Source organism: Petromyzon marinus, chromosome 24 (genome assembly GCF_048934315.1).
Source record: "Petromyzon marinus isolate PM22_M1 ecotype Great Lakes invasive population chromosome 24, UKy_Petmar_22M1.pri1.0, whole genome shotgun sequence".
Taxonomy (NCBI): Eukaryota; Metazoa; Chordata; class Hyperoartia; order Petromyzontiformes; family Petromyzontidae; genus Petromyzon; species Petromyzon marinus.
In genome coordinates this window covers 12,054,155-12,081,806 of record NC_133690.1, presented here as the reverse complement: position 1 = coordinate 12,081,806, position 27,652 = coordinate 12,054,155, and the positions used below count along the sequence as shown (strand labels likewise).

The window sequence follows — 27,652 nt, the reverse complement described above, 5'->3', positions numbered from 1 at the left end:
CCCTACGTCCTTCCTTGTGGAAGAGATATGTAGATGACACTTTCATCATTTGGCCACATGGCCTGCCAGCATTGAACCAATTTCTCAACCACATTAATTCCATACACCCATCCATCAAATTCACCATGGAAGTGGAGAAGGATGGTAAGCTACCATTCCTGATGCTTTGTTTTAGAAGAGACCTGATGGTTCGTTGGGACACTCTGTCTACAGGAAAGCCACCCACACAGATTCCTATCTGAAACCTGATTCCTACCACCATCCGGAAAAGAAGAATTCCTTCATCAAAACACTACACCATGGGGCCAACTGCATTTCCGACCAACACCTCCTAGCCAGTGAACTGGAACACGTACACAAGGCCCTCAAGCTGAATGGGTACTCGGACCGCATTATTCGCAAAGCTGTTTCTCCAACTAATACCCCCGCCGTGGCTGACCATTGCTATAACGCTGTGGGCTCTCATGATATTGATTTTTTCCGAGACCAAGGTACTCTGCAAACCTTCGGCTACTATCAAAGGTTTCTTCATGAAGCCATCCAGATATATAAACATAGACATAACTTCATCCGAGAAGATGGATACAAATTGAGCAATCATTGGAAGGATGTTATTAACCATGACCATTCCTCACGGCCATGCACTGCAACAATCCATCTCGATCCTGCACACCAGCTGCAGTGGATGTGCTCTGAGGCATGTTTCCCTCCTTTGGCTCCTACTCCATAGTTAGTCTCGACCAACGGCCGTCATCCCTTCTAGTCACGTGTCCTGCCCCAGCCCACTTTTGTTTTTATTAATGGTCAAGATGATGTCTCTTAACTTGTGGTGGTTCTCTGTCTCAAGAACAAAGATGGTCACTGCATACCGTGCTCTTTCAGATGCGCGCGCTTCTGTGGCTGTCTGGAACCCTCGTCCTTCCGATATTAGGAAGCTACTGGAACTATACACTTTTAAATCGATATTGAAATGTATTTTTTGTAGAACTGCTTTTTGTGTTTAGTTTCTTCCCCCCCCCCCCCCCGCACCTCCAATTAACACGCTTGGTTATGTACGGTGCGAAAGAAGTTCAACGCACATACATAAATACGTACAGGCATATGTCTCTCAGTATAATTCCAAGCATGCCCCTCTCCAATGATTGATCATTCTCCAGGTTGTTTTCTTTAATTATAAATAGCAGGCAATATACATCCGCTTGAAACGTTATTATTCAGGCACTTTGGCGAGGTTTCAAAAAGTATCCCATCCTGCTCTTGTGTGCCTCTGTATTTGAAACATTTGATCCCAGTCTGTCCTCAATAACTGCCATAGCGGTGCCCCTCCTCCGATATCTACAATAATTTAGTAAGTGTATTGTGCATGTCTTGTTTTTGCTGATATTTATATTGAGCCCAAATTTGCATCCTCCTTTAAAAAGTTCTTCAATAATTTTCGATAGTTCTTTTACATTCGTCATATAGCCATGGCTATGTAACGAATGGCGTTATGTAGCGTTTGGAGTATTTGGCTGCTCTAAATGTCCACGTGATAAGCCACTTTGTTGAGCGCCCATTTGTGGGCAAGGTCGCTTCTGAAAAAAGATCTATAAAGCTCAGTTGGCCTTACATGGTAACATATAAAATCGTTTTTATTCGAGTTTAGTTTAGTTTAGATGTCATCAGCAATTCTGAGATGGTAAATGTTTTTTTTTCTCCAATTGTGTGGATGCTCCCCACCTCTTCCAAGACGTCTGACCAAAATGTAAAGGTCTCTCAAGACACTGTCTATTCTGGAGGTGCTCTCTAGAGCTCTGTCCTTTGGGGGAGGGGGCCTTAATCCAGCAGTGGCATGACCAACTGCTGGGCCCTTTACACAGCAGCAGGTTTTGTTACTGCTCAACAAAACCCGGGTGCGGTGGTGTTATTTTCGTGCGCGAATTTTACCGTTCTCAGAATTAATAAATTAATTCCGTCATTGCTATCGCGTTTAAATGCACGCCCGATTGTAAACAAGTCACGTGACGTCAACGGAGAGTGGTTTCCTTCGTGGTCACACATGTTGCGGCTTTTGCTGAACATTTTTTGCTCCTTTTTTTTCCGCAAACATGTTCCAAAACAAGCAGCTTCCAGCGTCTCATTTGTCGATGTCCAATGTGTATCGCGACTGCTATTGCTGTTAAAGTTCGTGCCACCGAAATTTGGGCCGCACTCGAAGACGCGTGTTTGGATTAACTGGCAGCATGTCAAGATAGTGTGAGTATTGTTTTCAATTGGTACGTGTTCTCAAGTTACAGTTCATATCGACGCTTGCTATATATACTATACGGTACGGAACATTTAAAAAAAAACACATGACTTCAAGACAATAGTTGTGGCTATCATAAGTTCCATCACACACCTGTATTTTCTGCCATCCTTTTGTCTGCACACGCACGGTGTGTTATCAACAAACAAGAAACTACATTCAGATGTGTCAGTGGTGTCTTGTTATGAGTAGCTTGCAATAAGCAGGCTTGCGTTACAATATATTTGAAATGAAGTGTAACACTCATTGCGTTGACGTTATAACATGAACGTTGAAATGCCTCCTTGCTTGGGCTCCAGCGAGCTTTGGGTAGCGTTCATCTCCACCGGTGGCCCTACGCCAGCATTTGTAAAGTCCACGTTACTATGGCGAGCATCAGTGTATCCAAGTGACAACCACTGTTAGCTGTCCAAAAAGTGGTACTCGTTTTATCGCCTACGGAAGGGCTGAGGTGTCGCATCTAATGACAGCTGATATGTTTTTTTTTATAAATACTTTAAAGTCCGCGACGCTGTTGGCAGTGCAACAACACCCCACTGATGTCCTGTGCTATGCTCCAATGTCTATCCTGCTTGCCTACAACTGGCACCGACTAGCCCGGTGAAGTGTGGACCTCACCTGGTAGTAGATTGACAAAAGAACTGTACATGTGCGTGTACCTCAACTGAGTATTTGGAGTATTTCTTGTATGTATGTATGTGTATAAAACAGTGTTTGCTTAAGATCTTTGGCCAATTACGTTTGAGTAGAGATGTTTGTTCTATCATTATTCTTTACCACGTGCGAACTGGTGCAGGTAACGATATGTACAACCCAGGACACATAGATGGCAAACTTGTGATGGGTTTTTTTTTTCCCCCCAGCAAATCTGAGTAAATTTGGGCCAAATCAACGCTGTCAGCTTGTTTACAAGTGACTCTTTTGCGGCGCCGGACGGCATTAATCTAACAATATGACATATGGGCACAACTCCATTCTGTGTGTCCACTTAAAAAAGGACTGTATGTTAGTGGAGACAACGAACAGCATTATGTCACAGCGTATGTGTCTGTGTGTTTACGACATCAGGGCGTAATACACTCGTATACCACATACGCAGGTAGACTGCATGCAAATATTGCCAGGGTGCCATTTTATATATTTTTATACTTGAATAAGGAAGCAGGAAGAATGCATTGTTTATGCCAGTAATGTGAAGAATGTGAGTAAAACTATATACCCCCCCACCCCGTTCTTTAGAAACATGAAGTACAGTCCCGGTAAACATGCAACATACTTGTGTATTATACAGCAAACACGTCATTTGAACTTATCTGAGTCTGTGACAGCTGGAAACAAAGACGTGAAAATACACAGCACACATTCTCGCACTGTATCTCATTGTTACTGTGATAATTTTCATCAAAATGCCCTCCATGGCCAGATCACCAGAAAGGCACCGAATATCGTCAGATCTCAGAAGCTAAGCGGAGTTTAAAAACCTGGCTTAGTACTTGGGTAGGCGACCACAGGGGGAGTTGTCAGGCGTTTGTGGGCCTGGGCTGCGACGGTGACCACGAAAAGACAATGTCCCGTTGGGTTCCTCTCTGGCCGTTCCGGTTTTCTCCCACGAGACAAACACTCGTTCGTGCCATCTACGGTACCCTTTGTGCCATTGTCAAGACACTGAATGGTGAGACGGGGATTTACCCATTCTGGCGTAAACACAGATGGTGTTCTGATGTTCAGACACCGAACCGACACCAACAGGCAAGGTGTTACGTCTGCATTACACCTGTGGTGAATGAACATTCACATCAGCTTTCATAATACGTACACCGTCCTTGAAACTGTTTGGCCCGCACCAGAGACGACCACTTTTTACACGCGTTCATTTAATTCACGGTCTGTTGTTGTTGTATCCTCAAATCTTGTAACTCAATTTTAATCCACTTCCCAATGTGGTATCGACTGTAAACTTGGTATACTTATGTAATACTGATGACAATACTATAGTCTATGATACAAAAATATTTAAACAATCTTTTTTATATGTTATGTTTCGGCTTGGGTCTAATTGTCCACGCTCAACTGACGTTGGCTGTAATTGACCACGGTCCCCCTTACGTCGTGGAGTTCTTCCATTACTAGTACATTTCAAAAAAAGCGTGTTTAAAGAAAAGGTTTTTTTTAAATATTACTTTTTAGAGCTTCGACTCAGCAGTGCTAGACAAAAAACAGTACCATTGTGGCTGTCGCCAGATGAGGCCGGTTGTAATTGCCAGCGAACCATCGCAGTCAATTTGTAGTTGTGGCTTTACTATCCAACACACCGGTGTGCTAAACTAGTAACGAATTGACATGTTTCGTTTACATGATAAACCTTAGTCATATTTACGCGATCTAACCCAAACACCTCTATTATGAAGACCTGTATTTTATACCAGAAAGGCTCAAGCCTTTTTTAAATCATGCAATATCTTACTGCTGGCAAAAGAGTAACATTGTTTTCAATGCTTAACTCAAGCTATCAATGATTTCGTGTTTGCATTGCCCTTGTACTGCTTGCCGTTTGGTGGCCCTTTTTATTTGACATTTCAACTCATTCACGGTATCAGCCAAATATTCCAATGCAGGAGTCGCCTTAACAAAAAACGAGATCTCGAGACCTGGTGAGGTTTTCTCGGAGTAAATAATCGGCATTATTGTCGAGTACGTGTACAGCTCCCTTAGTCAAACCCCCAAACGGATGAGGGCCTCTCCACACCAGTGCATTGTCATGTGGATTATTTGGTCATACTTCACCATGCTGGTCAGTATGGATTGATGATAGGAGCATAGATGTGGAAGCATAGAAGTGCATAACAAAACAATGGATTTTGCTGCACTGCACTCCAAAGCTCTATTGGTCGATCCCCGTAGCTCCAAACCCTCTTGGCAGCCTGTTGGCACATGGCAGTTACCCATCCAAGCACGAAAGATCCGATAAGATCGTGAGTGCTCAAGGTGATTTGGCCGAAGGCAATTTTCATCGTGAGATCGTGAGAGGTGGCGAAGGCTTGGGAAGCCTTTCATTCAGCGGTGGATAGATCATGACGATCATGATGATGAGAGTTCATAGGAAAATCAGTCATACTAAATTTACCAGTGTGTGAACCTCCATTAAAAGGTCATGCACAAACTGAATGTAATGCTGAACTATCTTGAGCAGGCCATGATGTGTAGCACCTAAACCCAAATATCTCTTCCCGCAGGCTCCTAAAAAAGTGCAATCAGTTGGCAATTATAAAAGCAGCGCGTGATTTTGATGCGTCACGTACAGATGCGTGAAAGAAACATTGTGGACATTGTCTATTCGCATTTCATGGCATGATTGTGGGTCGTTTATTCACTTTAGAAAAATAACCAGCTATTACCAATGCACCAACGGATGAAGGCTTCTCCACATCATGTGGATCATGGGGTGGGGGTTAGACTATACTTCACCACGCTGGTCAATGCGGCGGAAAGGACCGGTTCTGATGTCACTTGTCGCTGATGTTAGCCGTGACCGGCAAATTGATCTCTGGTCGCTGGGTTCATAGCGCGGCACGCGAACCATGAGAACAACAACTCCACCCCATCGATCTGATCACATTTAAAGTATGTATACAATCTAGTGGCAGCTTTGACTCTGCTTGGCGTGGCACTGTGTTGTTTAAATACGCAAACACAAAGAAGGAACTGGGCACTCACAAAACCAGTTCACGTTGACACGTCTGTCAAATTTTTATTTAAAGCTTTCGTGACTTCAACGTGACTTTACCGAAAGAACCGAGAATACGTCTGTCAAAATTTAGTTTTTCATTTTGACATTTTGAAACCGGTTTCATAGACACAAAACCAAAGAGGCTGCAGCATTGCCTCAGCCAGACCTACTGTATTGAGAAATGACCTTTTTTGTGAGCACACAATCAGGCCAATATCGGTGCTTGAGGAAGTGAGTGGCAGGGCTGAGATCACCCCTGGCCTGGTTCGTCTCTTCGTCCCCCCAGTTCCGATGATGTAAATGCCGCACAAGGTGCTCGTGAATATCCGAATTGGAGGCCCAGTTCGGATATCACTGTTCTGGGAATTCAACTCGGGTAGCCTGCCTCGTAGCGCAGTGCATTAAGGATGACACTGCATTGGTGATGAAACACGTGCAAATACAGGGTGCTGCAAAAAAATGTTAACACTTATACCGGACTGTCGTTTTAAATGGGAAGGGAACGGATGACAACACTGTAATATGATAACAAATGTATGTTAATAACTTAAAAGTCTGCACTTGTTCGTCATCATCGTCAACACGTGCCTGGAATCCTCTCCAGGTGATCTCCAGAGCCCGGAGGCCCATTTCTTGTGGCATTTGTTGCGTTCTAGATTTGTATTGTTGCAAAAGGCCCCGAAGTGTTAACATTTTTTTGAAGCACCCTGTATTTATAGGTATTCGTATTCAAGTGTATGCACGGATACATCTTAACTGTTCAATTAGTGTAGACCAGTGTTCTTCGCTGCAAGGCCCGCTGGCCGCTTCCGGCCCCTGGTGGCCTTTAGCACGGCCCCCGACACTACACAACACGTGACAACACCCCCCCCCGCATGGTGTCACAAACAACAATGGTTTGAAATGTGTGGCGGCCCTCGCACTGATGACGTCTTGTCGGCAAATGTGCCCCCCCCCGCCCCCCCCCCTGATGAATGCATGCCATATTCTCCACATTATAAGACGGACCTTTTTTTTCTTCCTGATACGTTGAAACTAAAGATTTTTGGGTGCGTATTAACTCTACAGCGGGCGTGTTGTAACGCAGATCGCTTACAAATAAATGCAAACATAAAAAAAGCATTTATGGGCAGGGAAATAGTTAATGGCATTAATATACGATTGAGAATACTTCACTTCAAAATACTTTCCACGAGGGCATTATCGAACACCTGGAGGCTGGGGTGATGGAGAGTGCGGATTGCAAATTATTGCAGGCACTAAGATAATTTATTGCAGGAAAGTGACACGTTTACAGCTTTTCTCTTATATGTGAACGAAAGACACAAATGCACACGTATTGTCATTGAAAATAGGTAAATTTCAAAATATCATTGTCCTGGTTACAAAAGCAAAGTTTGTGGGGAATAATTGCCATTTTTGTTACTTTTGAGGCATAAGCAATTAGGAAATAACACTTACTACCCAGGAACAAACACTTCTTTTGTTACACTGTAATCTTTAACGGAAAAAACAGTATAACTTCCAGTAAACGTCCATATTGTGCTTGGAATGTGTAATCGTGCGAGATTTTTAGCGTCATAAAATCCATGGCATGAGTCATTTGTCATCTATTAACATTGACAATGTTGTAAATCGTTTTGATGTTACGCACAATCTGCCATAGCTTTATTCAGGGTCTCTCGCCAGGTGTATCCAGTCTCTTATTTCTCCGATGTGTCCACACCAATCCACCCAGCAGTATAAATGGGGGCGTCACAAGTCAATAGGCAGGTCCGCGTGCGGTAGGATAGAGTGTGGGTGCTCTGACGTCTTCAGAAACGTCCGGCAAGTGGGAAGAGTAGGCCAAATATCCCCTAGAACACCTCTCTAAAGCTCATTCTAGTCGCGACTCTTCCACTAGCAATGGAAACAGGAAGATTACTTCACAATTCTGGCAAATCGCCTGATGAAGCTGGTTGTAATCACCAGCGATACGTCGTACTCAAATTGTAATCGTTGCGTGTTTACTCTCCAACACATGCTGAAGTATTCACTAATTGGCACGTTTTGTTTACGTGAGAAATCTTACTCATTGCCTGTGTCGGGTGGTGATGGGTGAACGACACATTTACATTTATGTAATCTAACCCAAAAACCTTTATTGTGAATAATATTGGTCGCGAAAGCCTACGTGTTACACTCCACGTCTACCTTTTTACGTCTGCAGCACAACTTAGGCAGATCCACTGTTTCCAACATCTCCAAATGCCTGGCACAAAGCTTGCCAGGCCCTCCCCGGTCCACTTGAATGGTCTCTCCACAGAACTCACGTTTCTCTTGTGGTTATAAAAGATCCAGCCTCCCCCTTCCTGTCTGTCTCTTACAAATGAGTCATTCATTGTTGATTCCCCCTAGTGCTCAATGGCAAAAGCCATCCGTCCTGTCCAACCTTGAGCTCTGTGCTTCCTTTCACCTTGCGGGCTACCTTCCCTCAAGTTGTCCAGAAGCATCCATTGTTTTCCGCCTGTTGGCCTATTTTTTTTATAACTTCCTTCCAGAACTTCCTTCATTGAACTCTCAAGTCTGAAATGTTGCCAATTCACATTTTTTTGTTTTGTTCAACGTTTGGATTGTTCTCAGAAGCGTTTTCTCCTCCTTAAGTTGATCGAGAACCTTCTCTGCATCCAGCTGATGTTCTCCGTCCGACGCGATAGCCACATCATCAGATTTTCCGGTCCCCTTATGTCTTCCTTTATCGGAGTCTGCCGCATACGACGCTGCTCCATGCTGCGCTCTTCACCCCGTTATGTCCTTACTAAAAATAGCGAGCCGTGTCTGCTGGCTTTACGGTCCAAATGTTGCAAATTTCAAATTCACTCACAAACTAATTTAAGTAAAAACCGCGTGACAACAATTCCCCCCACCGGGCAAACTACACTTGCCTGTGAAACATAGCACCTTTGTGATATACGTGTGCTATAAGAATGGTGAGAATAACAATTAAATACATGTATGAGTAGGTATATTAACTGCGAAGTCCTATGACTTGTAAGTCATACATTACTTTTCTACTGGTTGCACTAAAGATTGATTTTGAGATTTGGCTACTTTATGCTCAGATTCAGAGAGAAGATGTATCTGAGATGTAGTACACACTCAACATTATAGGGCTGCTTAAACTATGCACATTTTCCCAATAGTAAACAATCACATCTGGAATATTCAATCGAACCCTATTCAACAGAGCTGCATCGGCGTAGGCACACAGTTTTGAAATTGTCAAGAGTTCAAAAACATGATGTAATATGCATATGTTTATATTTACAATGAACACATGCTGAAACTTAGCTTCAAAACCGTCTATGTGAAGGTTCTTGAGTTTGTGGTTGTGTGCCCACATGCACTTATGTTTCATGTCAAATATGTGTTTTATAGCAGGCTTATGATGGGATGTTCAGTGTGATAACAGTGCCTTGTAAGCATGTTCGTGAGGTTTTTTTTTTAAATTACTGCGGTAAACATGATTACTTTCAGCAAAAAATGTTCATCCATTGCATAGGGTATACAATCTCGGAAGAACATACAACAAACCCCACTTAGGCAATATTGTACTAGCATCTACTGTCTTCACAATGACACCCTTTTTCAGGTACAGGTAAAGTGCAATTGCCCACCCACACAAACGGGATATCTCGAGAGTATATTATTCCACACTGGCTAGAAATCTTGAGAGCGAAAGAAATACTCACACTTTACCCCCACCATACTTTACCTTTAGTGTTCCCATTGATACTGTTGGGTAAACAGAGGCAGTGGGTGGGGCGGGGGAATTTAAGAAACTTGCCCCATTGTTTCAGCTGCTGTGCCAGGAGACCAAATGGAACCGGCGACTCCTGGATTGCAAGTCTAGTGCGCTAACAACACTATGTAACACAATCTTTGTTCCTGGGTAGTAAGCGTTATTTCGTAATTGATTATGCCTAAAACGAATAAAAAATTGCTCTTATTCCCCCACAAACTTTGCTTTTGTGACCAGGACAGTGACATTTTGAAATGTACCTATTTTCAATGAGAAAATGGGCTAATTTGTGTCTTTTCGTTCATGGAAAGTCGGAAAAAACAACATGTAAATCAAAATTAACATGTATATATACTAAAGTAATACAAAACATACTACAAAAGATTTAGAAATGAGTAGTTTTTCGAGATTTACGATGATATTGTAAATCACTTTCACGAATCCGCCCCAACTTTAATTTCCCATCATGTTCTAGTTATCCTGTCCTTGGTAGCGGGGTTCAAAGTCCAGTATATCCTTGTGGAAGCGCTCGCCTTGCTCCTCCGAGTACGCTCCCAGTTCTCCTTGAATTTATCAAGATGAGCATCAAGGATATGGACTTTGAGGGACATCCTACAGCCCATTGTGCCGTAGGTCTTCACCAAAGTCTCAACCAGCTCCACATAGTTTTCGACCTTGTGATTGCCCAGGAAGCCACGAACCACTGCGACAAAGCTCTTCCAAGCCACTTTCTCCTTACTAGTGAGCTTCTTGGGGAATTCATTGCACTCCAGGATCTTCTTTATCTGTGGTCCGACGAAGACACCGGCTTTGACCTTTGCCTCAGACAGCTTAGGGAAGAAGTATTGAAGGTACTTGAAGGCTGCCGACTCCTTATCTACAGCTCTGACAAATTGTTTCACAAGGCCCAATTGGATGTGCAGTGGTGACATCAGCACCTTCTGGGGGTCCACCAGTGGCTCCAACTTGACGTTGTTTCTCCCCACAGAGAAATTGGTCCGCTGTGGCCAGTCCCGCCTGTGGTAGTGCGCCTTGGTGTCTAAATATTTTGCAGACATTTTTGTATAACTTTAGTATAAATGCATGTTAATTTTGATTCATATGTTTTTTTAATGACTTTGTGAACGAAAAGATACATATTCGCCCGTTTTCTCATTAAAAATAGGTACATTTCGAAATATCACCATCCTGGTCACAAAAACAAAGTTTGTGGGGAATAATAGCCATTTTCTGTACTTTTGATGCATAATCAATTAGGAAATAACACTTACTACCCAGGAACAAAAATGACGAATTTGTTACACAGTGCTATGACACCACTGTGGCAGAATTCCACCCATTGCCAGACATAACGATACATTGACAATAAAGGTTTTTGGGTTAGATCGCATAAATATAAAAGTGTCGTTAACCCACCACCACCCGACACAACTAATTCAGAATCAGATCAGAATATTTATTTATACTGGAGGAATCCTATGAGCAATAAAGCTCTTTTTCACAGATGTCCAGGCATTATTAAGGTTTGTCACGTGAACAAAACGCGATCTAACCCAACAACCTGTATTTTGAATATTATTGGTCGCGAAAGCCTACGTGTTAAAATAAGAATACATCGAGTGGACTTAAAGCGACACAATATGGAATAATGAGCATTTGCAGGCCATCCTGCATGCAACAACGTTATAGTTTGCACCGTACCGTTTCGTTATAAACATTGCGTATCCTATAAATAGCGTGGCTCCCCAGACAATTCCGCTTAGGATCGAAAGTGACAACGGTAAGACAGGAAAGCTCATAAGTGCTTTCGCGTCGTGTTCCACCAAACCACAGATATCCTGCTGCCCTCTTCCTTCCCACCTGCAAAAGAAACTGCCTTTTGTCCTCCTTTCATCAGTCCTCGGCAAGAAAGCCTTACGTGTGCAATATTAACTGCCTCGCATTTCCTGCTCCCCCGGAATAATGCGAATTTCCCGTCAGGCCTGTCCAATATCAGGAAACTGTGATTGAGCATGTATATGCGAGCGTAAGTAGAAGATACATCCGGCATTGTTTGTCTCGACTTACACTGGCTTAAACGGGGACTTAGGAAAAGCATTCGCATTTATCCAGCGCTTACCTTGCCTGAGCATCTCACATCATTTCAGTGGTGATGAGAACAAGCGACTATGCCACTGAACCGTTTATGATAAAACAGTTTATTTGGTGCTGTTGCATTGGCCAGTGGTGCAATAGCACAAAATACCCCCCAAAAAAACGCAACATTTGTCAACGCTGCATTCAAATGAAAACCATATAATTGGCAACATATCAAGCAATCGTCCTTATAATTTGTACGGAAAACCAAATAGGCTGATGGACTAAAACATGTTTTTTTTGTGTGTGTGTGTGGAGACAGAACGCTGTTCCGCTTATATATCCTTTTGCTAAACTATTTCATTATTATTTAATTTCATTAATTATATATATCGATTCTCTATTTAATTCCCCACTCCCCCCCCTCCCATTCGTTCAAATTGTATTCAAGGCGCCATGTCATGAGAGTCAGGATGCAGCTGGAAATGTTTCCCCTTGCATCGCAACCCCTTTGTGCCAGAGGATGGCTTCGAGGGAGGTTGGGACGGTCGAGAAGAGACGTAACGTGAGGCATTTTAAGTTGCTGAGGCATTCAAGTTCCCTACAGCAGTTGTATTATTACATTTGCAACACATGGTTAGCCATTGTACGACTGCAAATTACTGGATAAAATGTAATTTATTTTCTGAACTTCAAACTCAGTGAGCTAATTCAATGAAATTGGTGGAGCAGTCTCAGAGGAGTTCTACAAAGCTTCATATATATGTGCAGATTAGACGTTGGGTATCAAACATGTTGAAGTTTGCGTTTAATGGAGAGATAATTTTATTTTGGAAGACCAATAATCAATCAATCTGATGCTATAACTGCAATGGAATTTGTGAGCATTCTATAATTTTAAGCGCATAATATTGCATCTCAAAATTGTCTGGAGATTTGTGTTCATAGACTCTTTATGAAAATAAATGTATGTTGTACATTTCAAGACAATTCCCACATCACTCGTTGGTAATACACATTGTAATACACCGGTCTACCAATGGGAAGTGTTCAGGCTTGTATGTACGTTGCAATTCTATTATATTCTTGTGTATGGAAATATGTTCAGGAGCTCAATGCCAATGTGGAGGTCTGCGAGCCACAAGAAGGATTCAGAAGAGAGAGTTCGTGTGGCTTTGCTAGTCCTCCTCTGGCCATTGAAGGAGTGCAGACAAAGTGGGTTTTCTACATGGTTCACAGCTTGGGGTTGCATGGCCATTAAATCGTGAAGAGTAACCCTCCTGGAACTATCTTGATTTGACATGCAATATCCTGGCGTCTCCAAACTAAGTTGCACCTGTGGTGGGTGTTACATTGGGGAAACGAAACGACATGTCTCTGACCGTGTTCGCGAGCGCAAGTCAGATCTGAAACACGGCAGAACCGATACCCCCGCCGTGGCTGAACATTGCTATAACGTTGTGGGCTCTCATGATAATGTTTTTTTTCCGAGACCAAGGTACTCTGCAAACCTTCGGGCTACTATCAAAGGTTTGTTCATTAAGCCATCCAGATATATAAACATAGACATAATTTCAACCGAGAAGATGGATGCAAATTGAGCAATCATTGGAAGGATGTTATTAACCAGGTAAAACCTTCACTGATTTATGGTGTTGCCTTCATATCCGCATCTCCAGTTTTTTCAGCCTCCCACTCCCAGCCTCGCTCACTTCTCCCCCCCCCCCCCCGGCATTTTGTCGTGCCCTGTAATCCCTCTAGCTTGCAGCACTCCACTCCCCCACACCCCCTCTCTATCTCTCCTCCCCTTGCTCCTCCCCCCTCTCTTACCTATATAGCCTCTTGTTACAGCAGCCCTTTTGCCCACTTCAGCAATTGTTTCTTGCTGTGGTTGTCCCACCTGATGATGGACGATTGTGTTGCGCCCGAAACGTCGCGATTTAATTTATTTATTTTTATACCTATCACGTGACTTTACCGAAAGAACCAAAGAGTATGGGCCTTTCTGGGACACTTCACCAGCTCACGCTGACCAGTGCAGTCACGTATGGTCAAACTCTACAACCAACACTTCGTAGGGAGGCCTTGATCCAGCAGTGAATATGAAAAGGGACCACAGTTATACACGTACCGCGTTCAATTTCGGATGCAATGCAGGGGTAATTGGGAAGAGGACAAGTGAGTGATGGGAGAAGGGTGCAGGTTAGATTTGTGGGTGCTGGGAATGTGAAATTAAAGCAGGGCTGAATTGTCGAACCAGCCTTGCCGCTGCTGCGATTCACCTCCAAATTGTGTCCAATGCATTGAGCTACGCTATACTTTTATACTGTGCATTTAAAATGTGTAGTCTGCAACTCGGTGTTGGGGTTTTTGTTGTTGTAAAAAAACTCACATCGAAGGGAAGCAAAATATATCCATGCTGAAGAATCAACAGCGCCACATTGCCACCTAGCGCCCACCTCTTGTGATACAGAGGTGACGTACCGATGGAGGTTTACACATCATAGGAAAAAAGGTTCTGCAGACAACAAAAATAATTCTAATGTACAAGGCGGCATTTTATTCTTAAGGTCCCAGTGCGCAATGGATGAAAAGCAGGAAACAAAAACAGAAACAGGGGCAACCGACCAAACTAAAGAGGGAAGGCCCACTTTAAAGTGATGGGGGTTTCTCAAAGCTCACTTAAATATATCGACCGACTCGCGATTGCCTCATTTCAAGTAGCAAGGCGTTCCATAGCTTGGGTGCAACGCTAATAAAAGCCCGATCACCAAAAGAGCGCAACATAGACCTGAGAGTGCTGAGCAGTTGAAGATCAGAAGTTCTTTAGGACCTTGATGGAATATAGAAATAATAACGCCCACAGCATTACAGGTTGGAGGAGTCTCCAGTCTTGGAGGAGTCGGGTGGGGGGGGCAGTGGCGGTGTCGGCCAGTTGGGGGGTTCACCTCCCTCCTCAGATGTGTGAACACCGATGGGGAGATGACAGAAGAAATATGGGCAAGAGATTGGGATGCAGCGGGATGAGAGAAATGTGGACAACACATATATAGATGTATTAATATATATATAACTGGACCAGAGAAGAGATACAGATGATGAATACAAATTTAGTGAAACCAGAGCGATGTAGACAAGAGAGGGAGTTAGATGAAAAGAGAGATATACATGGAGGTCCATATGTCTTGTGACCCCGAATCAATTCTCTAACACTTAATATTTGTGTACACCAATGGGGGTGTGTAATGTAAGCAACATATAACGTACGTAAAATTAGGGGCCAATTTATTGGAGGTCGCGACATCCGGTCTACCCTGCACAATACAAACGAGATCTGGATTATAGAGTTTAAAATCCCCCCGTAATTGTTAACTCGCGATTTGAATTCGAGCTCATATTCGGTGCACCCCTTAATTGGTGAATGTGGGGGCCTCTTTCGTTGCTTGGTACCCTCGGCGATTAGTTTGCCCAAGCAGAGTGCCACCCCTGATAGGCACTGGGAAGGGACTGCCCCCTGCCACTGAGGACCCCCCCCCCCCCGCCCCTTATAAAAAAGACCACTCTTCTACATTTTTAAAGTTAAGTCCCAAAAATTGGTACCGTATTAAACAAAAGCTAAGTGGGTTCTGTTCTTCAAAGGGCTCCTTTCAATTTGCTAAGCGTCGTTTTGATGTCCAAACCTTTTTGTTTTTACAAAAATGTGTCCTAATTAAGTGATGCGCATCACAGCCCTTTGAGGTTTGCCCAGACTGCTGACTTTGCAATAAAGCCGACACGAGTGAAAGTATATCTCGGCATTATTTCATAACCCCTCGTTCACAGTAGTTACTTTGCACACCGTTATCTTCACTGGTAAATGTTTACACATGTTCAGATTTAAGGTTGCTCTAGAGATGACGATGATTATGACGGGCCCTAAAGTAGAATCGTCACTTAGATTAATGACCAACAAAACCGAGACCTTTATCGTTACAGTCCTTACAACCAACACTGTTCTAAGCCTTTAAATACTTCCAGAATTCACTTTTGTACGAGGCAGCTCGTCCTATGCTAAACATGTGGTTCGACTGTCTGTACGGATGTGCCAAACAGAAGGCTCTGATTAATGTGCTTCTGTCCTGATAGGAGACTAATTCCAGTCGGACCCCCGACAAACCACATTTCGTAACTGCCATGTAACGTCACTTGTTAACAAATTTGCCCTACGTGTAAGTTTTTTTTTCTGTACACATTGTGTTCAGAGGACCAGAAGGAGCAGTGTGGTGAGTGCACATGACTGTAGAACTTGCCACTTGAGTTCGATTCCCGAGCATGGTTAACATCAGTGGATATCGATGCCTGCAGTAGTCCTCCACCGATCTGCATTGACCTGTGTAGTGAAGTATGGCCAAAAAACCCTCATGATCAAAAGCTTCAGGGAGGCCTTCATCCAGCAATGGATTTACAAAGGGCTATGAATTACATTTGTGTTACATTTATTATTACATAGTAATACTTCAGACCTGGGGTCCATTATAATAACAAATACAGCAGTATGGTGTTGTCAGCTCACATTACAAATTGCAATTACATTATAATTGTGTCATTAATTCCTAATTACACAATTACAATTGTGATTTGCCCCAGGTCTGGTATACATACACAAACTATATCGTAAACTGCACTTTGTGCCTGGCCTAAGGCCAAATATGGGTATAGTTCTGCAGAAGATATAATTTAACTACAAAACTGAATCTAAGCAGTGTTCCTCTGTCAATGTAATCCTTCACTTTACTGTTAATGCTTTTGCTCAGTGAGAGTTAATAATGGAATCAGAATGCATTTTACCTTTCATTATGTTTCTGAAAAGGCAATTTGGAAATGAAATTTGGCACGTGACTGCCGCATAATCGCCCTGGACGCGAGGTGGGCCTTGCCAGATGTCAGAAATGAAACGGAATCGAGGAGCCTGGTCCTTGGACGCGTGCCCACCAGGAGTTTGGAATGAGCGACCAGCAGGGCTGCGAGGTTGCCCACGAGTTAGCAGCGGTAAATGTTACCTCCGCGCATGTTGCGGGATCTTCGCCGGTCACTCCAGTTTTCTCCCGTATGCCGAATACGCGTCAATGGAATTGGCCAAAAATGCCCCAGTCCAGGAAACCTCCCGAAAGAGGGTGTTGCAACCCAGTGATGTTTTATTGTGAATATACATACTTTTTTTAAAATTTTTACCACGTAAGGCCCACTGAGCTATATAGCTCTTTTTTTCAGAAGCCACCTGACCACAAATGATAGCTCAACGAAGTGGCTTATCACGTGGACATTTATCGTAGCAAAATACACTAAACGACATGTTTCTAAATGTGGAGGCGGGAGGAAGAGTAGGCCAAGATATTCTCCAGATGTGGTTCTCTAGAGTTCCCATTAACGGGGGGCCCCTTCTGCCAGCAGTGGTGCGGGCGAGTAATGAGGTCTGTACCTTGATCCTTATCTGCACATGTAAGCAGGCTTCAATAATTTCCGTGGCTTCTAGGTGGCAGTAGAGGTTTACAAATAAGAGCTGCATAAATAATGCGCCATACGCATTGCCATCACATGTCTCTCGCAGTGCTGTGATGCCTACGTTGATTGAACATGAATACAAAATATGCATCGGAATTGTTACCAGACATCGTATTATACAGAGCATTTCAAATGCAATCAACTAATTAGGAAGCTATCTTATCAAGCAGTCGATGTATATACCTGTGTAGTATTTCAAAAATAAATAGACTCATCAATGCATACCACACTGTAATAAGGTATATTTTGTACTTCATGCATATTACCGATATTTTAATAATGTATTTTAAAACAGACTCATATCCATACTGTTAATGATAAAAAATAAATATATTACTATCTCAAGTGACATCTATCTCCACTCACAGTCTCAAAATATTTTCAGGAGCATCCTGTCTCGGTTAACTGGTTGCATGTGGAGTGGTGGTGCAGTGGTTAACACACTGCGCTCTGAACCTGGTAATCCGAGTTAGATTCCTGAGCATAGCTAATACCAGCAGCGAGCGATATCCGAACCTGTTTTGGGCCTTTCCGTCACCAACTTGCATTCACCAGTATGGTGAAGTATGTCCAATATCCCGCCCACCCCCACCATGACCAACAAATTGTGGAGAGTAATTCATTCAGAAGTGGTTTGACACGACGGCTGTATTTAATCGTTAATTCCCTGAATATATATTTTTTAAATATGAGAGAGAGACCAAAAAACCCACAATACCCATAGAAAACCCACACATGCACTCTAAATCTAGGTGTGTAACATCTCGTCCCCTCGCAAATCTGGTGAATTATTATAATTCAGGGTGGCAATACAATTTCAGAATCGTCCACTCCCCCCCCCCTTTTTTGGTGAATGTAGGCCCTGTGAGTGACTGCAGCCTTTATGTGAACCGGTCGCATCACACGCGTACGAATCGTGGTCGATTTTCTTTAAACGCACGAATTAATGCAGCGATGAATTTCCGCACACGTACGTAGATAATTCCATCAGAAATCTTGGACTGCATATCTGTCTTGAATTCTTTCGCATCATTTGTATCCAACCGTGCTAATCGGAGTCGGTGCGGCGTACTGCCCTGTACTATGCACCTGATTGGTCCTACAGGCAGTGCCGGATTAAGCTAGTGCGGGGCCTGTAGCACGATGTTATAAAGGGGCCCTAAATTACTTTACTTTGATTACTAAACCAATTTTATTTTTTTCATTTCCTATACGGCCAGATGATACGACAAATCGATAACCTTAAACACCCGGTCGTTCAGAAAAATTGAAGGCGGTATAGTACTATAGTAATAGAGCAAGTGCAGAATCACTGAACCGGAATTGAGAGCTCGAAAGCATTTAGCGCGGGGGCCCTTGAAAGTGCGGGGCCCGTAGCTACTACATGTGCTACTGGGATAATATAATCCGGCACTGCCTACAAGTTCGAAGTCACAATGCGCTATGACCACATCCTCCATGCAATCCCTGAGCACCGCGTCGAAGGCGTGGGCCGCAGGCGTGTGCCAGCAAACCCGCACAAAACCTTTCCTTTGGTGCTTTTGGTAAAGTCACGTAGAAAATAAAATTAAATAATAATAGAATACGACGTTTCGATTGCAACACAAGCAACCGTCATCAGGTAAGAATTAATTAGAAAACCAAACCTAGTCAATTTACAAATATAATGCGATACAACTGAGAGAGAGAGTCGGCGAACACAACGGTCAACACCCCACCTGGTTGATTAACGTTCTTCCAAAGATTGCTAAATTTGAGAGGGAGACAAAGCAGAGACACGGAGACACATAGACACACATGCAGAGAGAGACACACACAGAGAGACACACACAGAGAGACACACCAAGACTAAAACCCTTAGTGGCTACGGTGCTCAGCGGTGGTTGGTGGCGCTGGGCATGAGAAAATACCGAGCAAAAAAATGTAGGGCTCCAAGTAAATGGTGGGGCCCTTGATTCAGGGGGGGGGGGGGGGGGGGCGGTGGAAGACAACAGTGTGTTAAATATCAGCTCAAATTCAACCCCGAACGAACACAGCACGCCTACTAACATAAAGCAGACAATCTCTCATCTCTATCTTGTCTGGTTAGCTCATCGTACTGCATCTCTATTACTATCTACCTTTTCCCTTATCTCACTTCACCTCTGGCTCTTGCCTAGCTCTCTTCTGTCATCGGAGGGGGACGATTGCTCAACAATTTATTTATACTCAGGGCATCCAATGGATCGTCACCACCGCTGAAATACAGTACGAATAAACGTTTGGTTAAATTCGTAAATCACTGTGGACTTGCATTGAGATGTTGTATACATTATCTCTGACTTTACTCCTAAAAGAGGCTTATTTAGTAACTTAAATGCCTCGAACAGCCTGGGGTGGTGACTGGGACTCAATCCATTTCTAGAAATCTGGCATGCTGTTACTTTTCTGGATGAATAGTTCACTCAGGAATGCGAGATCATTTCCCCCCGTGTAATGAATTACAGCTTAAAGCAGAATTTAACAGCTTTATTTCTAGTCACTGCCTGCCTTCTTCACCCTTTGATTTTTGTTTCATTGCTTAAAGCAACTTTTAAATAGAGCGTTGGCACTGACTAAAAAAATATCTATGCCTTTAGCAGGGCAGGAACGCACGCAGATCGTGCACATGTTCAGCCCCCTGTTGGATGATGGCCTCCTCTGGCCATGCAGGGTTGAGGGGGAAGGGGAGGTGGGTTACTTGACCATACTTCACCACATCGGCCAGTGCGGGTGGGTGCAGGCGGGGAGCATGCGCGTGTGGAGTTACACCAATTTAATTTTGCTTGCAGTGCCTTCTGGTAGCCACCACGGATGCCCAACATCTGTAGCCTACACAGAAACATCTGACACGAATGGTGGTTGCCCATCCAAGCGCTAGCCCAGGCTCACGCCTATCTTAGCTTCCGAGACTCTGATGAGAGCGGGCACGTCACGCGCTCTTGGGAAAAATAAAAGTAACGGAGATGTTGTGCATTTTATTCACGGTATTAACCAAATAACTTTTTTTAAGCTGGTGTATACTGGTTGCGCAATGAACAACAGTGAAGCAATAGCGAATACAGTGAGAAGCTGTGACATTATTTTTTCTTAAACATAGACATTCGTAAAATCCTCATAGTCCCATGCAAATGAAATGCATGATGTATGGCAGCAACGTTGCTCAGCAGAGCACGCACATTTTACCCGTTCCTCCGATTTTGCAGTGAATGCGATGAATGTGTTTGCGATTAATGCCACACGTTTTGGAGCCTGAAGCCACTCGCTTTAGGGAGGTGTTGCAAACTTACATTGAAACCTCGCAGAGCACCGTAATCTGCAAGCAATGCACTCGCTTCACGCATATGCTGGCCTGCCTCGCCCCGTTTGTTATATTGTTTGGCGGGGGTGTGTGCGCGTATGTTGAACTTCTTACGCACCGTACGTAGCAAACCTTGCTAATCGGAGTGTACCCGTTGGTAATCTTTCTTTCAGGAGTCCCCATTGCATTGTTTTGCTTTGATAAAGGCTTGAGATTGGTCAGGGGGCCAGGTATGTGGCTTGAAACGTGGGGGGGGGGGGGGGGGGGTGGGGATTGAGGGTCGGGTGGTCGTGGGGGTTTGTGGCCAGCCGTGTGGTCCACATTACACCGGGGGGTGTTTGAGGAGAGGTGGGAGGGGGGTGAATGGTGCGCGTTAAATTTGAGCAGACCCGGCAATTGACGCTTTAACCGTTTTACCCTCTCGATGAAGTCTGAATGGCGATAACTACCAGGGCATTGGCTTCACACCAGCCCCGAGCTACGTGGACATCTACAGTGCCCTCACGCGTGCATGCGTTATTTGCCTCCTCTGTCCGCGCTGCTTCTTCGTATATCATTTGGCTACGCGGAGCGAGCGCGTTGCTCCCCAAGTTTCCACTGCCACAAAATACACACGTTAGCACACGTGGTTCTTGTGCACGCGCGCACAAGAACCACGTTTCGAGTCGAGTACGAGTCGTGCACTCGGCTACATAGGAAGGTCCTCCGGGAGAGCCTCATTCGCCACATCGGCCTCGGGCTCACTTGCCCCTTTCGATCATCATCTCTCTCTCTCTCTCCCCGCCGACTCGCTCGCTCGCTACATTCTGCATTGTGTGCAAGGGGGCGGCACGTTAGGGGGAGGAGGTGGGGGGTGGGGTTTGTTTGAGGCATTCCGCAAATTCCAGAAATTTCAAAGATTGACCCCCCTGGTCCCTCGTTAATAGGGACCCCGGCTTTTATTTGTGTCGCAGAGTCGTCGCTGACAGACTTTGCAGGCTTCTCGTAGAGCTGTCCATGGGGGACATACAGGTGACCTGTTTTTTTTGCCCGCAGTATTTTCCACATGGCCAGGGGGGGTCCTACAAACCCACCCGGGCAGTCAACGTGTCCCTGCTGCTGTTGTTGTTGATGTTGCGTAGCATTTATCCTGTTTTGGTAGGACTTCGCTACACGTCAATGTAATATTGTGTGCAGTTGAAATGTCTTCAACCAATGTAAGGCGTTTGAAATGACAACCAAGACGTTGAACGTTTTTGGTGACGCGAGACGAATTCTGGACTTCACCATCGTAATTTATGAAACGCATTTTATATTTATATTTTCCTTGTTATACCACAAATAAATAATACTACAAAGTACAAAACCATCATGGCTGAATTATGAATGGTATATTGTTCATGCATTTCAAGCTGCTACAGTAAAGCTATTATGTTCGTGTCGAATGGTAATGTAATGCATGTTTATCTTGCGAAAGCCGTTCTCAAAATGATTGATCGCATTACGATAGTTGTGTGGATAAATATTTCAGTGTGCTCCTTGTTAATTAATTTAGTAGAGAGGCATCAGACGATAAATTATCCTTTATCTCATGGCTTTATAGTGCAAAAAAACATTATTCTGTCATTCTTCATGTCCGACAGTTGTAGATTTGAGTAGATGAGGCAATGTCAACTACGTACTTTAAAAACAATAAAACCGTGAAAGAGTAAATTGTCATTACTGCCTTCGAGTCACAGATGGTTAATGCCGATCTGCTGTTCAACTGGTGTGACAACAACAACACTGCTATTTCTCATATACATCGGCATTAACCCTTCACACTTCTAAGATTTTTAGATTATCTTCTTGCGGGATTTTTTTTTAAATCAAGAAACCGATATATGATCGGAACCCTTCAAAAGCACTCAAACCGTCCGTGTTAATGTATCACCTTCTAATAAATGTTTTGGAATACATTAATTAGCGTAATTACAGAGCCTCGTTTTGTCAGATGTCAGTATGCAACACTGCGTAGTAGTATTTTTTTAAGCTCTGGCCATGCTACTAATGACGCCATGCCAAGAAGCTGGCAAATCCTTGCCAAAGGACCTCGCGTGGAAGAAGAAGAAGAAGAAGCAAAAAAATATAAAGTTACACAAAAAAAAGTCTCCACGGGCATGCTGTCAACACAAATATTTGCTTGGGAATGTCGCCGGGAAGCTGCCAGTGTTTTATTTTATTTTTTGAGAACGTTGGCATCTCTTGGTCACGGCGCTTTTTTTTTTAAATGTGCGCGCCCGTGGCTTTCTTCTCGAAACGCCGAGAGCTTGGCACAGGCCGCGTGTCGCAGGCGGTGCCGCGTGCGAGAAACGTTTGGGGAGGCGGGGGGGGGGGAGAGGGGGGGGAGAGGGGGCAGCAGGGGGGGAGAGAGGGGGCAGCAGGGGGGGAGGCGGCGGGGGGGGGGGCGAGGGGGAGAGGGGGCGGCAGGGGGGGGGAGAGAGGGGGCAGCAGGGGGGGACGGCGTGGGGGAGAGGGTGCGGCGACCGGGAGAGGGGGGGGCGGCGGAGGAAAGAGGGGGGGCGGCGGGGGGGGGGGAGGCGGCGGGGGGGGGGCGAGGGGAGAGGGGGGGGCCCCTTTGTCAAACGCCGCTAATGCCCCCCCCATCACCACCACCACCCATGAACCCCTCAACTTAACAAGCAAGGCGTCTTTAAAGCAGGGGCTCGTTGGCTTTATTGCAGTAGTAGTAGTAGGTGAAGGAAGAGAGGGAATCAAAAAACCCAGCCCAGTATGTGGATGAATCACGGGAGAATTGTAGAATACGTAGACGGAGGAGTACAGTGTACCTTTTTATATATATAGGGGGGGTGGAGGGAATGGAGGGAAGCATGGTTTCAAAACGAAGGTCCCAAATATACGTATTTAAAATATTTACCGATCACAAAAGTAAGGTTTTCATTATATCGCACACGAGGCGATGTGAGTTCAGAGCGCTGTCGAACCGCAAACCCCGAGTTTGGCCCCTTGTCGTGTGCGGCGAACACCGCCCAGTGGAGTGCAGCCTTCGCCCTGCCTGAAGAATGTTAAGCTGCCTCTCGCCACCGTCGATGCCAATATCAATTGTCGATGCACACAAGAGTGCCACTAACACTGGACGTCGCTACGTATTGATCGAGAATGGAAGTGTAAGGTGACGTGTGGGACGCCGGCAGCAGCAGCAGCAAGCAAGCAAGCGGGCAACCGTGGTCAATCCACTGCTGGATGAGGGCCGACGTCGCCACCTCTCATGACCTTGTGGTGCCAACGATCCACTCGGCGACCTCGCACGGACTGGTTCCATCGCTCCATCTCCTCACTAGACGTGCGTTCATTCCTTGGCTTGCCACCCTTTGTTATTCTTGACTCTCGGCCATCCACAGCCCTTCTAGTGACGTACCCTGCCCAAAGCCCACTTACTTTTATTAATATTTAATTTTGTTTGAAAAACGTTGAAGAAAATTGAGGTGTGTTTTTTTTTATTTTTACTAGGCTATCCGATTATTTAAGAAATTGATTCCTCCACCGATTGTCCGTTGGATTTCTGGAATACATCCGACAACACGATAATAGTTACCATAATAAGTCTCACCTCTGATCTCATATGTGCCGCTGGACGGGAGGTGATGAGATGGGCTTTATGTTGTCATCTGCATCATCAGCCACGTCACGCTCGGCATGGCTTGTAGGGGGGTTCCCACCTTCAGGAAGCAGTATTTCTTGCTGGCAGTCGTTTCTGTAGAGACCCGAGTAATCAAAAGACAAAACACATCATTATTACTTTCATATAATGAATCAACGAATAATCCCAACTCTAGTTTTATACTATCTGTGTATATATTTGCGCTGTAAAACTTCATGCATTTTTTAAAACACAGTAATTTGTCAATTACATTGGTACTGAATATGACTTTAAGAGACTATCACACATTATATCCACTACCGTGTGTAAAATTAATGTTCATCTTCAAATAGCATGCTTATACGAAGATGGATATGCAGTTGGACATATCGATATATGGATCGATAAATATAAATAACATTTCTATACAGCAGTCAATATAAAATAAAACAAATTATCTTTAGCTTATATTCATCTTCAGAAATAAAGACATACATGTGTAAGAATGTATGCACAATATATACAGCCGATACCCAAAACACCCAGGAATGTGTCTGATCGCGTGATATTTCAGAAGATAAGAAATAATTTGAACCTGGATAATGGTTGGTTGTAGAGGTAAAGCACGATGCACAAGACGAAGATTCTCGACTGCCTCAGGGCTATGTTGTCAGCAGAAGGCAATGCAACAGAACTCATTGTTGTACTGCACTATGCATATTACGTCAATGCTCTCGGCCTTGACAAACCCACACTGACCGGCTCGGCGATGAAGTATAATCAAATAACTCCCATGGCCGAACGTGGCGTGGGAAGACCCTCATCTAGCAGTAGATTGACGAAAGGGCTGTACACACAGTGTGTAATAACTATCGTCAAGATAACGACTGTGTGGCCCTCTGTCAATCGACCACTGGGGGGATTGTTTGACCATGCATCACCGCATTGGTGCAGGTTGGTGATACCACTCGCCACTGATGCTATCCGCAGGCTGGGAATCGAACTCGCCTCGCCCGTGTTTTTGTAGATTTCGTGCGGTAACCACTGCACCACCGCTCCCCCCTTCCCCCCCACCCCCATAATCAAGATAGGTATATAGATTTTGAAAACAGATAAATGTTATCACGGCGGGTATCTGCTCGAGTGATGGGTCTCACCTGAACAGCTCCACACATCACCGCGCCGTTGAAGAAATTCGTCAGTGATGTTTAGACACCTTCACTCGATGCCATTAAATGCCACCCGCAGGATAGATGGATCATATTGTGGGCACACACGACATGTTGAGGCATTAATTTTTGTTGTATCATTATTGTTTGTGCGCCACTGCCGATGCAGCAACGCCAAATGAGTTATTGTAAAGTTTATTTTCTAAATAAAGTGAAAATGTATTTTCTACCTGCCGTCCACACACAAAAAACAAAGACAAAGATCCCCCTATAGCCTTTACCAGATTGTTGGGGGCAAGTGCTGTTAGCGAGCACTTATGAAGGCGGGCACGGTACATGAGGGGGTGGGTGACCAGCACCACCCCCAGCCGCCTTTGTCTCCCCCAGTGGCGATGTTCACACATCGCATCAGGTGTGCTCATTTGAGGCTGAGTCGACCTAGCGGAGGCACATGACCGTTGGAGATAACCGTCACTGGTGGCGTTGGCCATGAGCTGCAATTGAACTCGGGTCACGCACACAAACACACGCGCGCGCACCCACGCATTCGTGCATTTACAAGCAGTGCTTTACGAGATGATATTTCCAGTGATGCAATGGGCTGGTTGAGATGCTGAGAAGGCACTTGGGAAATGAGACGGGCAAGCAAGGAGGAGAGCTCGACGCACGGCCACCTCTTGCAACACGATCTTGCGCCTGTTAAGCGAAAGGGGGTTCACATTTAATGGCTTGGTGGTTACTTTGGCTTGCACTGGTATTTGACCCACAGTCCGTCTTAAATGTCAAAGCGACATGCTTTCTCTTCATTATGAGGAGCATGGAATCGTCCATCAGCAAGGAAGGCAAGTGGTAGGGCATATAACTGGTTTGCTTGAAAACACACAGAAGTTGAATTTCAGCATGGTCGTCTTCATCATCATGTTGCTATTATCAACTTCTCCAAACCTCATTGATTATTCGTTACACTAAAACGACCGTGTATATAACTGTAAAGTGCAGCATATATTTATAAATTCACGTCTCCCAATGCACAGCACTGTTACCCCCCTGCTGTTAAAATTGTATAGGTATATTGCCTATTCAATTGCCTCATATGAGATAAAAAAAAATTATTCAATAGCTTTGTTTTAAATGAAACAATCCCCATTCATAGTATCAAAGCATTGAAATGTAAGTTATTAGAAGCACATTTACTTGATTATAATGCGCACGATGGCAGAAACTGCGGTGCTGTGAAAACCTAAACAATGCAGTTGTTTCACATATAAGTTAATCCGTGTGTTGTTTACCAGTCGCGATAACATGATCTGTTGATACGATACAGTACTGTATGTAATGCGGACATTTCTCCACAAGTAATTTACATTTCATTCACTCGGCTGGTGATTATTCCTGCACTGTAATGAATTTTTTTTATAAAAAATCTGCATTTTTTAAATACACAATTAGCAGGTGTGGTAATTAATCAGCGCAATCGCAGCTCTTCATGTGCTCGCTAGGTATTATTATTATTATTCACTTGGGGACAGGTCAATCTCTCGACATTAACTTCCCTCCGTCCCATGCCCATCCCCCCCCCTCCTCTCTCTCTCTCTTCACGTCTCGTAGCGCCGCACTCCACGCTAGGGCCCCTTGAGCCGCAGCTAAAAAGTCACATTTAAAAATACTTTTTTTAAAACACGTTTTAATGAAATGTACCGTACGAGTAATGGCAGAACTCCACGACTCCAAGATTTCCCGTTGCCTTTCCCAACAGTGTGACATTTTCATGTTTTACTTTTTGTTCGGTGACACCATCGCTTCGTGCGTTTTTTTTCACGTCACGCTCAGGACAGATACTTCATATTGTGGGTACAGTCTGCCCTGTAACGTGAGACGCGTACGCAGGGCTGAACAAAGACTGAGGCGCGTGAGTAGCATCTGGAAGCATCCAGCAGCATCCCAACTCGTGTGATGCTACCCCGAGGCAGCCGTATGACCGCCTATTCCCCACTCAATCGCGTTATATCCAATTCGCATACAAAAAAAACATCCATCGTATTACAGTATATCCAATTCGCGTTATGAAAACACGTGTTATAGGCTAACTGACTGTACACGAAAAGATGCATTGTCTAATGAGAATATATAATA

General features: G+C 44.3%; 1 long non-coding RNA gene across 1 annotated transcript in view; it reads left to right on the top strand.

The window, feature by feature from the left end:
• Window positions 1–1,920: 1,920 nt before the first annotated feature.
• LOC116945546 (uncharacterized) overlaps window positions 1,921–27,652 on the top strand; it is a 220,248-nt gene continuing 194,516 nt past the window's right edge. Inside the window, exon 1 of the long non-coding RNA XR_012945210.1 lies at window positions 1,921–2,235. This is a non-coding gene — a long non-coding RNA (uncharacterized LOC116945546). The remainder of the gene's footprint in view (window positions 2,236–27,652) is intronic.